Source organism: Camelus ferus, chromosome X (genome assembly GCF_009834535.1).
Source record: "Camelus ferus isolate YT-003-E chromosome X, BCGSAC_Cfer_1.0, whole genome shotgun sequence".
NCBI classification, from domain to species: Eukaryota; Metazoa; Chordata; class Mammalia; order Artiodactyla; family Camelidae; genus Camelus; species Camelus ferus.
Genome location: NC_045732.1, coordinates 2,032,693 through 2,047,111, shown reverse-complemented (window position 1 = coordinate 2,047,111; position 14,419 = coordinate 2,032,693).

Here is a 14,419-nt window from a genome sequence, read left to right as displayed (position 1 = left end):
ACCAGAGTAAAAGTTTCTCCTGCAACGCGTTCCCTTGGTGCTAGATGAACGAACGTCTCTCCACATGATCGGTTCTGAGAGATAAGTGTGTGAAAGCCGTCCTTCACCTAGCTTGTTGGGAACACAAGATTCTTTACAGTTGCAAATTCCACTCCATACTTATATATGGGGATGTACAAGCTGCAACTCGGTTTTACAGTGAAAACTGGAGGAACTTCAAACCGGCACTAGGAAACAGACTGAGAAACCAGAGTAAAAGTTTCTCCTGCAACCCGTTCCCTTGGTGGTAGATGAACGAACGTCTCTCCACATGCTCATTTCTGAGAGATAAGTGTGTGTTAAAGCCGTCCTTCTCCTAGCTTCTTGGGAACACAAAGTTTCTCTTCAGTTGCAAACTCCACTCCATACATATATGTGGGGAGGTACAAGCTCCAACACGAATTTACAGTGAAAACTGCAGGAACTTCAAAACGCCAGTAGGAAACAGACTGAGAAACCAGAGAAAAATTTCCTCCTGCAACCCGTTCCATTTCTGACTGATGAACGAACATCTCTCCACATGCTCAATTTTGAGAGATCAGTGTGTTAAAGCCGTCCTTCACCTAGCTTGTTGGGAACACAAGATTCTTTTCAGTTGGAAATTCCACTCCATACATATATATGGGGATGTACAAGCTCCAACTCAGTTTTAAAGTGAAAAATGCAGGAACTTCCTAACGGCACTAGGAAACAGCCTGAGAAACCAGAGTAAATTTTTCTCCTGCAACCCGTTCCCTTTGTGCTAGATGAACGAACATCTCTCCACTTGCTGAAATCTGAGAGATAAGTTTTTGTGAAAGCCGTCCTTCACCTAGCTTGTTAGGAACACAATGTTTCTTTTCAGCAGCAAACACCAATCCTTACATATATGTGGGGAGGTACCTGCTCAAACTCGGTTTTACAAGGAAAACTGCAGGAACATCAAAACGGCACTAGGAAACAGACTGAGAAACCAGAGTAAAAGTTTCTCTTGCAACCAGTTCCCATTGAGCTAGATGAAAGAACGTCTCTCAACATGCTCATTTCTGAGATATAATTGTGTGTGAAAGCCTTCCTTCACCTTGCTTTTTGGGAACACAAAGTTTCTTTTCACTTGCAAACTCCAATCCATATATATATATGGGGAGGTACTAGCTCCAACACAGTTTTACAATGTAAACTGCAATAACTTCAAACCGGCACAAGGAAACAGTCTGAGAAACCTGAGTAAAATTTCCCCTGCAACCCGTTCCCGTGGTGCTAGGTGAACGAACGTCTCTCCAAATGCTCAGTTCTGAGAGATAAGTGTGTGTGAAAGCCGTCTTTCACATAGCTTTTTGGGAACACAAAGTTTCTTTTCAGTTGCAAACTCCACTCCATACATATATATGGGGAGGTACTAGCTCCAACACGGCTTTACAGTGAAAACTGCAGGAACTTCAAACAGGCACTAGGAAACAGACTGAGAAACTAGAGTAATAGTTTTCTTTCAACCCGTTCCCTTTTGCTAGATGAACGAAAGTCTATCCACATGCTCAGTTCTGAGAGACAAGTGTGTGTGAAAGCCGTCTTTCACCTATCTTGTTGGGAACACAAAGTTTCTTTTCAGTTACAAACTCCAATCCATACATATATATTGAGAGGTACTAGCTCCAACTAGGTTTTACAGTGAAAACTGCAGGAACTTCAAACTGGCACTAGGAAACAGACTGAGAAACCAGAGGAAAAATTTCCTCCTGCAATCCGTTCCCTTTGTGATTGATGAACGAACATCTCTCCACATGCTCAGTTTTGAGATATAAGTGTGTTAAAGCCGTCCTTCACCTAGCTTGTGTGGAACACAAGATTCTTTTCAGTTGCAAATTCCACTCCATACGTATATATGGGGATGTACAAGCTCCAACTCGGTTTTACAGTGAAAACTGCAGGAACTTCAAAACGGCACTAGGAAACAGACTGATAAACCAGAGTAAAAGTTACTCCTGCAACCCGTTCCCATTGTGCTAGATGAACGAACATCCCTCCATATGCTAAGTTCTGAGAGATAATTGTGTGTGATTGCCGTCTTTCACCCAGCTTGTTGGGAACAAATAGTTTCTTTTCACTTGCAAACTCCACTCCATATATATATATGGGGAGTTACTAGCACCAACTCTGTTTACTGGGAAAACTGCAGGAACTTCAAACCGCTACTAGGAAACAGACTGAGAATCCAGTGTAAAAGTTTCTCCTGCAAACCGTTCCCTTGGTGCTAGATGAACGATCGTCTCTCCACATCTCAGTTGTGGAGAGATAAGTGTGTGTGAAAGCCGTCCTTCACCTATCTTGTTGGGAACATAAAGTTTCTTTTCAGTTGCAAACCCCACTCCATACATATATATGGGGATGTACTAGCTCCAACTAGGTTTTACAGTGAAAACTGCAGGAACTTCAAACCGGCATTAGGAAACAGACATAGAAACCAGAGTGAAAGTTTTTCCTGCAAACCGTTCCCTTGGTGCTAGATGAACGATGGTCTCTCCACATGCTCAGTTGTGAGAGATAAGTGTGTGTGAAAGCCGTCCTTCACCTATATTGTTGGGAACATAAAGTTTCTTTTCAGTTGCAAACCCCACTCCATACATATATATGGGGATGTACTAGCTCCAACTAGGTTTTACAGTGAAAACTGCAGGAACTTCAAACCGGCATTAGGAAACAGACATAGAAACCAGAGTGAAAGTTTTCCCTGCAAGCCGTTCCCTTGGTGCTAGATGAACGAACGTCTCTCCACATGCTCAGTTCTGAGAGATAAGTGTGTGTGAAAGCCGTCCTTCACCTTGCTTGTTGGGAACACAATGTTTGTTTTAAGTTGCAAACTCCACTCCATACTTATATATGGGGAGGTACTAGCTCCAAATTATTTTTACAGTGAAAACTGCAGGAACTTCAAAACGGCACTAGGAAAAAGACGGAGAAACCAGAGTAAACGTTTCTCCTGCCAACCGTTCCCTTCTTGCTAGATGAACGAACGTCTCTCCACATGTTCAGTTCTGAGAGATAAGTGTGTGTGAAAGCCGTCCTTCATGTAGCTTGTTGGGAACACAAAGTTTCTTTTCAGTTGCAAACACCACTCCATACATATATATGGGGAGGTACTAGCCCCAACTCAGCTTTACAGTGAAAACTGCAGGAACTTCAAACCGGCACTAGGAAACAGACTGAGAAACAAGAGAAATACTTTCTCCTGCAACCCGTTCCCTTTGTGCTATATGAAAGAACGTCTCTCCACATGCTCAGTTCTGAGAGATAAGTGTGTGTGAAAGCCGTCCTTCACCTAGCTTGTTGGGAACACAATGTTTCTTTTCAATTTCAAACTCAAATGTGTTCATATATATGGGGAGGTTCTAGCTCCAACTCGGTTTTACAGTGAAAACTGCAGGAACTTCAAACCGGCACTTGGAAACAGTCTGAGAAACCAGAGTAAAAGTTTCTCTGCAACACGTTCCCTTCATGCTATATAAACGAACGTCTCTCCACATTCTCAGTTCTGAGAGATAAATGTGTGTAAACGCCATACTTCACCTAGCTTTTTGGGAACACAAAGTTGTTTTTCAGTTGTAAACTCCACTCCATACATATATATGGGGAGTTACAAGCTCCAGCTCGGTTTTACAGTGAAAACTGCAGGAACTTCAAAATGCCACTAGGAAACAGACTGAGAAACCCGAGTAAAAGTTTCTCCTGCAACCCGTTCTCTTGGTGCTAGATGAACGAAACGTCTCTCCACATGCTCATTTCTGAGAGATAAGTGTCTGTGAAAGCCTTCCTTCACCTAGCTTGTTGGGAACACAAAGTTTCTCTTTAGTTGCTAACTCCACTCCATACATATATGTGGGGAGGTACAAGCTCCAACTCGATTTTACAGTGAAAACTGCAGGAACTTCAAAACGCCAGTAGGAAACAGACTGAGAAACCAGAGAACAATTTCCTCCTTCAACCCGTTCCCTTTCTGATTGATGAACGAACATCTCTCCACATGCTCAATTTTGAGAGATCAGTGTGTTAAAGCCGTCCTTCACCTAGCTTGTTGGGAACACAAGATTCTTTTCAGTTGGAAATTCCACTCCATACATATATATGGGGATGTACAAGCTATAACTCAGTTTTAAAGTGAAAACTGCATGAACTTCATAACGGCACTAGGAAACAGCCTGAGAAACCAGAGTAAATGTTTCTCCTGCAACCCGTTCCCTTTGTGCTAGATGAAAGAACGTCTCTCAACATGCTCAGTTCTGAGAGATAAGTGTGTGTGAAAGCCGTCTTTCACAGAGCCTTTTGGGAACACAAAGTTTCTTTTCAGTTGCAAACTCCACTCCATACATATATATGGGGAGGTACAAGCTCCAACTCAGTTTTACAGTGAAAAATGCAGAAACTTCAAACCGGCACTAGAAAACAGACTGAGAAACCAGAGTAAAATTTTCTCCTGCAACACGTTCCTTTCGTGCTAGATGAACGAACGTGTATCCACATGCTCAGTTATGAGAGATAAGTGTGTGTGAACGCCGTCCTTCACCTATTTTGTTGGGAACGCAAAGTTTCTTTTCAGTTGCAAACTCCACTCCATACATATATATGGGGAGGTTTAGCTCCAACACAGCTTTACAGTGAAAACTGCAGGAACTTCAAACAGGCACTAGGAAACAGAATGAGAAACCAGAGTTATAGTTTTCTTTCAACCCGTTCCGTTTTTCTAGATGAACGAAAGTCTATCCACATGCTCAGTTCTGAGAGACAAGTGTGTGTGAAAGCCGTCTTTCACCTATATTGTTGGGAACACAAAGTTTCTTTTCAGTTACAAACTCTAATCCATACATATATATTGAGAGGTACTAGCTCCAACTAGGTTTTACAGTGAAAACTGCAGGAACTTCAAACTGGAACTAGGAAACAGACTGAGAAACAAGAGGAAAAATTTCCTCCTGCAATCCGTTCCCTTTGTGATTGATGAACCAACACCTCTCCACATGCTCAGTTTTGAGATATAAGTGTGTTAAAGCCGTCCTTCACCTTGCTTGTTGGGAACACAATGTTTGTTTTAAGTTGCAAACTCCACTCCATACTTATATATGGGTAGGAACTATCTCCAAATTGTTTTTACAGTGAAAACTGCAGGAACTTCAAAACGGCACTAGGAAAAAGACTGAGAAACCAGAGTAAAAGTTTTTCCTGCCAACCGTTCCCTTCGTGCTAGATGAACGAACGTCTCTCCACATGCTCAGTTCTGAGAGATAATTGTGTGTGAAAGCCGTCCTTCATCTAGCTTGTTGGGAACACAAAGTTTCTTTTCAGTTGCAAACACCACTCCATATATATATATGGGGAGGTACTAGCTCCAACTTAGCCTTACAGTTAAAGCTGGAGGAACTTCAAACCGGCACTAGGAAACAGACTGAGAAACCAGAGAAATACTTTATCCTGCAACCCGTTCCCTTTGTGCTATATGAAAGAACGTCTCTCCACATGCTCATTTCTGAGATATAATTGTGTGTGAATGCCTTCCTTCACCTTGCTTTTTGGGAACACAAAGTTTCTTTTCACTTGCAAACTCCTCTTTATATATATATATGGGGAGATACTAGCTCCAAAACAGTTTTACAATGTAAACTGCAGGAATTCAAACCGGCACTAGGAAACAGACTGAGAAACCAGATTAAATGTTTCCCCAGCAAACCTTTCCATTGGTGGTAGATGAACGAACGCCTCTCCACATGCTCATTTCTGAGAGATAAGTGTGTGTGAAAGCCGTTCTTCACCTAGCTTCTTGGGAACACAAAGTTTCTTTTCAGTTGCAAATTCCACTCCATACATATATGTGGGGAGGTACTACCTCCATCTCGGTTTTACAGTGAAACTGCAGGTACTTCAAAACGCCACTAGGAAACAGACTGAGAAACCAGAGAAAAATTTCCTCCTGCAACCCGTTCACTTTGTGATTGATGAACGAACAACTCTCCACATGCTCAATTTTGAGAGATAATTGTGTTAAAGCCGTCGTTCACCTAGCTTGTTGGGAACACAAGATTCTTTTCAGTTGCAAATTCCACTCCATACATATATATGGGGATGTACAAGCTCCAAATCGGTTTTACAGTGAAAACTGCAGGAACTTCATAACGGCACTAGGAAACAGCCTGAGAAACCAGAGTAAAAGTTTGTCTTGCAACCCGTTCCCTTCGTGATAGATGAACAAACGTCTCTCCACATGCTCAGTTCTGAGAGATAAGTGTGTGTGAAAGCCGTCCTTCACCTAGCTTTTTGGGAACACAAAGTTTCTCTTCAGATGCAAACTCCAATCCATACATATATACAGGAAAGTACTAGCTCCAACTCTATTTTACAGTGAAAACTGCAGGAACTTCAAACCGGCACTAGGAAACAGACTGAGAAACCAGAGTAAAAGTATCTCCTGCTATCAGTTCCCTTAGAGCAAGGTGAACGAACGTCTTTCCACATGCTCAGTTCTGAGAGATAAGTGTTTTAAAGCAGTCCTTCACCCAGCTTTTTGGGAACACAAGATTCTTTTCAGTTGCAAATTCCACTCCATACGTATATATGGGGATGAACAAGCTCCAACTCGCTTTTACAGTGAAAACTGCAGGAACTTCATAACGGCACTAGGAAACAGACTGAGAAACCAGAGTAAAAGTTACTCCTGCAAACCGTTCCCATATAGATAGGTGAACGAACGTCTCTCCTCATGCTCTGTTCTGAGAGATAAGTGTGTTAAAGCCGTCCTTCACCTAGATTGTTGGGAACACAAGATTCTTTTCAGTTGCAAATTCCACTCCATACATATATAGTGGGAGGTATAGCTCCAACACTTTTTTACAGTGAAAATTGCAGGAAATTCAAATAGCCACTAGGAAACAGACTGAGAAACCAGAGTAAAAGTTTTTCCTGCAAAACCGTTCCCTTGGTGCTAGATGAACGATCGTCTTTCCACATGCTCAGTTCTGAGAGATAAGTGTGTGTGAAAGCCGTCTTTCACCTAGCTTGTTGGGAACACAAAGTTTCTTTTCAGTTGCAATCTCTACTCCATACATATATATAGGGAGGTACTAGCCCCAACTCAGCTTTACAGTGAAAACTGCAGGAACTTCAAACCGGCACTAGGAAACAGACTGAGAAACCAGAGTAAAACTTTCTCCTGCAATCCGTTCCCTTTGTGCTAGATGAAAGAACGTCTCTCCACATGCTCAGGTCTGAGAGATAAGTGTGTGTGAAAGCCGTCATTCACCTAACTTGTTGGGAACACAATGTTTCTTTTCAGTTTCAAACTCAACTGTGTACATATATATGGGGAGGTACTAGCTCCAAATCGGTTTTACCGTGAAAAATGCAGGAACTTCAAACCGGACCTAGGAAACAGACTGAGAAACCAGAGAAAAAGTTTTCCTGAAACCCGTTCCCTTTGTGCTAGATGAACGAATATCTCTCCACATGCTCAGTTCTGAGAGATATGTGTGTGTGAAAGCCGTACTTCACCTAGCTTGTTGGGAATACAAAGAATCTTTTCAGTTGCAAACCCTTCTTCTTACATATATATGGGGATGTACTAGCTCCAACTCGGTTTTACAGTGATAACTGCAGGAACATCAAACCAGCACTAGGAAACATCCTGAGAAACCAGAGTAAAAGTTTCTCCTGCAAATTGTTCCCTTGGTGCTAGGCGAACGAACGTCTCTCCACATGTTCACGTCTGGGATAGAAGGGTGTGTGAAAGCCGTCCTTCATGTAACTTGTTGGGAACACAAAGTTTCTTTTCAGTTGCATACTTCACTCCATATATATATATGTGGAGGTACTAGATCCAACTCTGTTTTACTGTGAAAACTGCAGGAACTTCAAAACGGCACTAGGAAACAGTCTGAGAAACCAGAGTAAAAGTTTCCCTGCAACCCGTTCCCTTCGTGCTAGATGAACGAACGTCTCCCCACATGCTCAGTTCTGAGAGATAAGTGTCTGTGAAAGCTTTCTTTCACATAGCTTGTAGGGAACACAAAGTTTCTCTTCAGTTGCAATCTCCACTCCATACATATACATGGGGAGGTACTAGCTCCAACCCGGTTTTACAGTGAAAACTGCAGGAACTTCAAACCGGCACTAGGAAACAGACTGAGAAACCAGAGTAAAAGTTTCTCCTGCAACGCGTTCCCTTGGTGCTAGATGAACGAACGTCTCTCCACATGATCGGTTCTGAGAGATAAGTGTGTGAAAGCCGTCCTTCACCTAGCTTGTTGGGAACACAAGATTCTTTACAGTTGCAAATTCCACTCCATACTTATATATGGGGATGTACAAGCTGCAACTCGGTTTTACAGTGAAAACTGGAGGAACTTCAAACCGGCACTAGGAAACAGACTGAGAAACCAGAGTAAAAGTTTCTCCTGCAACCCGTTCCCTTGGTGGTAGATGAACGAACGTCTCTCCACATGCTCATTTCTGAGAGATAAGTGTGTGTTAAAGCTGTTCTTCTCCTAGCTTCTTGGGAACACAAAGTTTCTCTTCAGTTGCAAACTCCACTCCATACATATATGTGGGGAGGTACAAGCTCCAACACGATTTTACAGTGAAAACTGCAGGAACTTCAAAACGCCAGTAGGAAACAGACTGAGAAACCAGAGAAAAATTTCCTCCTGCAACCCGTTCCATTTCTGACTGATGAACGAACATCTCTCCACATGCTCAATTTTGAGAGATCAGTGTGTTAAAGCCGTCCTTCACCTAGCTTGTTGGGAACACAAGATTCTTTTCAGTTGGAAATTCCACTCCATACATATATATGGGGATGTACAAGCTCCAACTCAGTTTTAAAGTGAAAAATGCAGGAACTTCATAACGGCACTAGGAGACAGCCTGAGAAACCAGAGTAAATGTTTCTCCTGCAACCCGTTCCCTTTGTGCTAGATGAACGAACATCTCTCCACTTGCTGAAATCTGAGAGATAAGTTTTTGTGAAAGCCGTCCTTCACCTAGCTTGTTAGGAACACAATGTTTCTTTTCAGCAGCAAACACCAATCCTTACATATATGTGGGGAGGTACCTGCTCAAACTCGGTTTTACAAGGAAAACTGCAGGAACATCAAAACGGCACTAGGAAACAGACTGAGAAACCAGAGTAAAAGTTTCTCTTGCAACCAGTTCCCATTGAGCTAGATGAAAGAACGATTCTCAACATGCTCATTTCTGAGATATAATTGTGTGTGAAAGCCTTCCTTCACCTTGCTTTTTGGGAACACAAAGTTTCTTTTCACTTGCAAACTCCAATCCATATATATATATGGGGAGGTACTAGCTCCAACACAGTTTTACAATGTAAACTGCAATAACTTCAAACCGGCACAAGGAAACAGTCTGAGAAACCTGAGTAAAATTTCCCCTGCAACCCGTTCCCGTGGTGCTAGGTGAACGAACGTCTCTCCAAATGCTCAGTTCTGAGAGATAAGTGTGTGTGAAAGCCGTCTTTCACAGTGCCTTTTGGGAACACAAAGTTTCTCTTCAGTTGCAAACTCCACTCCATACATATATATAGGGAGGTACTAGCTCCAACTCGATTTTACAGTGAAAACTGCAGGAACTTCAAACCGGCACTTGGAAACAGTCTGAGAAACCAGAATAAAAGTTTCTCCTGCAACCCGTTCCCTTGGTGCTAGATGAAAGAACGTCTCTCCACATGCTCACTTCTGGGATAGAAGGGTGTGTGAAAGCCGTCCTTCATCTAGCTTTTTGGTAACACAAAGTTTCTTTTCAGTTGCATACTTCACTCCATATAATTATATGTGGAGGTACTAGATCCAACTCTGTTTTACAGTGAAAACTGCAGGTAATTCAAACCGGCACTAGGAAACAGTCTGAGAAACCAGAGTAAAAGTTTCTCTGCAACACGTTCCCTTCATGCTAGATAAACGAACGTCTCTCCACATTCTCAGTTCTGAGAGATAAATGTGTGTAAACGCCATAATTCACCTAGCTTTTTGGGAACACAAAGTTGCTTTTCAGTTGTAAACTCCACTCCATACATATATATGGGGAGGTACAAGCTCCAACTCGGTTTTACAGTGAAAACTGCAGGAACTTCAAAATGCCACTAGGAAACAGACTGAGAAACCCGAGTAAAAGTTTCTCCTGCAACCCGTTCTCTTGGTGCTAGATGAACGAACGTCTCTCCACATGCTCATTTCTGAGAGATAAGTGTCTGTGAAAGCCTTCCTTCACCTAGCTTGTTGGGAACACAAAGTTTCTCTTTAGTTGCTAACTCCACTCCATACATATATGTGGGGAGGTACAAGCTCCAACTCGATTTTACAGTGAAAACTGCAGGAACTTCAAAACGCCAGTAGGAAACAGACTGAGAAACCAGAGAACAATTTCCTCCTTCAACCCGTTCCCTTTCTGATTGATGAACGAACATCTCTCCACATGCTCAATTTTGAGAGATCAGTGTGTTAAAGCCGTCCTTCACCTAGCTTGTTGGGAACACAAGATTCTTTTCAGTTGGAAATTCCACTCCATACATATATATGGGGATGTACAACCTATAACTCAGTTTTAAAGTGAAAACTGCATGAACTTCATAACGGCACTAGGAAACAGCCTGAGAAACCAGAGTAAATGTTTCTCCTGCAATCCGTTCCCTTTGTGCTAGATGAAAGAACGTCTCTCAACATGCTCATTTCTGAGATATAATTGTGTGTCAAAGCCTTCCTTCACCTTGCTTTTTGGGAACACAAAGATTCTTTTCACTTGCAAACTCCAATCCATATATATATATGGGGAGGTACTAGCTCCAACACAGTTTTACAATGTAAACTGCAGGAACTTCAAACCGGCACAAGGAAACAGTCTGAGAAACCTGAGTAAAATTTCCCCTGCAACCCGTTCCCGTGGTGCTAGGTGAACGAACGTCTCTCCAAATGCTCAGTTCTGAGAGATAAGTGTGTGTGAAGGCCGTCTTTCACAGTGCCTTTTGGGAACACAAAGTTTCTTTTCAGTTGCAAACTCCACTCCATACATATATACGGGGAGGTACAAGCTCCAACTCGGTTTTACAGTGAAAAATGCAGGAACTTCAAACCGGCACTAGAAAACAGACTGAGAAACCAGAGTAAAATTTTCTCCTGCAACACGTTCCTTTCGTGCTAGATGAACGAACTTGTATCCACATGCTCAGTTATGAGAGATAAGTGTGTGTGAACGCCGTCCTTCACCTATTTTGTTGGGAACGCAAAGTTTCTTTTCAGTTGCAAACTCCACTCCATACATATATATGGGGAGGTACTAGCTCCAACACGGCTTTACAGTGAAAACTGCAGGAACTTCAAACAGGCACTAGGAAACAGAATGAGAACCCAGAGTTATAGTTTTCTTTCAACCCGTTCCCTTTTGCTAGATGAACGAAAGTCTATCCACATGCTCAGTTCTGAGAGACAAGTGTGTGTGAAAGCCGTCTTTCACCTATATTGTTGGGAACACAAAGTTTCTTTTCAGTTACAAACTCTAATCCATACATATATATTGAGAGGTACTAGCTCCAACTAGGTTTTACAGTGAAAACTGCAGGAACTTCAAACTGGAACTAGGAAACAGACTGAGAAACAAGAGGAAAAATTTCCTCCTGCAATCCGTTCCCTTTGTGATTGATGAACCAACACCTCTCCACATGCTCAGTTTTGAGATATAAGTGTGTTAAAGCCTTCCTTCACCTTGCTTGTTGGGAACACAATGTTTGTTTAAGTTGCAAACTCAACTCCATACTTATATATGGGGAGGTACTAGCTCCAAATTGTTTTTACAGTGAAAACTGCAGGAACTTCAAAACGGCACTAGGAAAAAGACTGAGAAACCAGAGTAAAAGTTTTTCCTGCCAACCGTTCCCTTCGTGCTAGATGAACGAACGTCTCTCCACATGCTCAGTTCTGAGAGATAATTGTGTGTGAAAGCCGTCCTTCATCTAGCTTGTTGGGAACACAAAGTTTCTTTTCAGTTGCAAACACCACTCCATACATATATATGGGGAGGTACTAGCTCCAACTTAGCTTTACAGTGAAAACTGGAGGAACTTCAAACCGGCACTAGGAAACAGACTGAGAAACCAGAGAAATACTTTTCCTGCAACCCGTTCCCTTTGTGCTATATGAAAGAACGTCTCTCCACATGCTCAGTTCTGAGAGATAAGTGTGTGTGAAAGCCGTCCTTCACCTAGCTTGTTGGGAACACAATGTTTCTTTTCAATTTCAAACTCAAATGTGTTCATATATATGGGGAGGTACTAGCTCCAAGTCTGTTTTACAGTGAAAAATGCAGGAACTTCAATTCGGCCCTAGGAAACAGACTGAGAAACCAGAGTACAAGTTTCTCCTGCAACACGTTCCCTTCGTGCTAGGTGAACGAACGTCACTCCACATGCTCAATTCTGGGAGATAAGGGTGTGTGAAAGCCGTCCTTCAACTAGCTTGTTGGGAACACAAAGTTTCTTATCAGTTGCAAACTCCACTCCATACATATATATGGGGAGATACCAGCTCCAAATCGGTTTTACAGTGAAAACTGCAGGAACTTCAAACAGGCACTAGGAAACAGACTGAGAAACCAGAGTAAAAGTTTCTCCTGCAACCCGTTCCTTTCGTGATAGATGAACAAACGTCTCTCCACATGCTCAGTTCTGAGAGATAAGTGTGTGTGAACGCCTTACTTCACCTAGCTTTTTGGGAACACAAAGTTTCTCTTCAGTTGCAAACTCCACTCCATACATATATATAGGGAGGTACTAGCTCCAACTCGATTTTACAGTGAAAACTGCAGGAACTTCAAACCGGCACTAGGAAACAGACTGTGAAACCAGAGTGAAAGTATCTCCTGCAATCCGTTCCCTTAGAGCTAGTTGAACGAACGCCTCTCCACATGCTCAGTTCTGAGAGATAAGTGTGTGTAAACGCCGTCTTTCACCTAGCTTTTTGGTAACACAAAGTTTCTTTTCAGTTGCTTACTTCACTCCATATATTTATATGTGTAGGTACTAGATCCAACTCTGTTTTACAGTGAAAACTGCAGGTAACTTCAAACGGCACTACGAACAGTCTGAGAAACCAGAGTAAAAGTTTCTCTGCAACACGTTCCCTTCATGCTAGATAAACGAACGTCTCTCCACATTCTCAGTTCTGAGAGATAAGTGTGTGTAAAGCCATACTTCACCTAGCTTTTTGGGAACACAAAGTTTGCTTTCAGTTTTAAACTCCACTCCATACATATATATGGGGAGGTACTAAGCTCCAACTCGGTTTACAGTGAAAACTGCAGGAACTTCAAAATGCCACTAGGAAACCAGACTGAGAAACCCGAGTAAAAGTTTCTCCTGCAACCCGTTCTCTTGGTGCTAGATGAACGAACGTATCTCCACATGCTCATTTCTGAGAGATAAGTGTCTGTGAAAGCCTTCCTTCACCTAGCTTGTTGGGAACACAAAGTTTCTTTTTAGTTGCTAACTCCACTCCATACATATATGTGGGGAGGTACAAGCTCCAACTCGATTTTACAGTGAAAACTGCAGGAACTTCAATTCGGCCCTAGGAAACAGACTGAGAAACCAGAGTACAAGTTTCTCCTGCAACACGTTCCCTTCGTGCTAGGTGAACGAACGTCACTCCACATGCTCAATTCTGGGAGATAATTGTGTGTGAATGCCGTCCTTCACCTAGCTTATTGGGAACACAATTTTTCTTATCAGTTGCAAACTCCACTCCATACATATATATGGGGAGGTACCAGCTCCGACTCGGTTTTACAGTGAAAACTGCAGGAACTTCAAACAGGCACTAGGAAACAGACTGAGAAACCAGAGTAAAAGTTTCTCCTGCAACCCGTTCCTTTCGTGACAGATGAACAAACGTCTCTCCACATGCTCAGTTCTGAGAGATAAGTGTTTGTGAAAGCCGTCCTTCACCAAGCTTGTTAGGAACACAATGTTTCTTTTCAGAAGCTATCAACAATCCTTACATATATGTTGGGAGGTATTAGCTCCAACTCGGTTTTACATGAAAACTGCAGGAACTTCAACCCGGCACTAGGAAACAGACTGAGAATGCAGAGTAAAATTTCTCCTGCAACACGTTCCCCTCGTGCTAGATGAACGAACTTCTATCCACATGCTCAGTTCTGAGAGATAAGTGTGTGTGAACGCCATCCTTCACCTCTTTTGTTGGGAACACAAAGTTTCTTTTCAGTTGCAAACTCCACTACATACATATATATGGGGAGGTACTAGCTCCAAAACGACTTTACAGTGAAAACTGCAGGAACTTCAAACAGGCACTAGGAAACAGACTGAGAAACCAGAGTAATAATTTCTCTTTCAACCCGT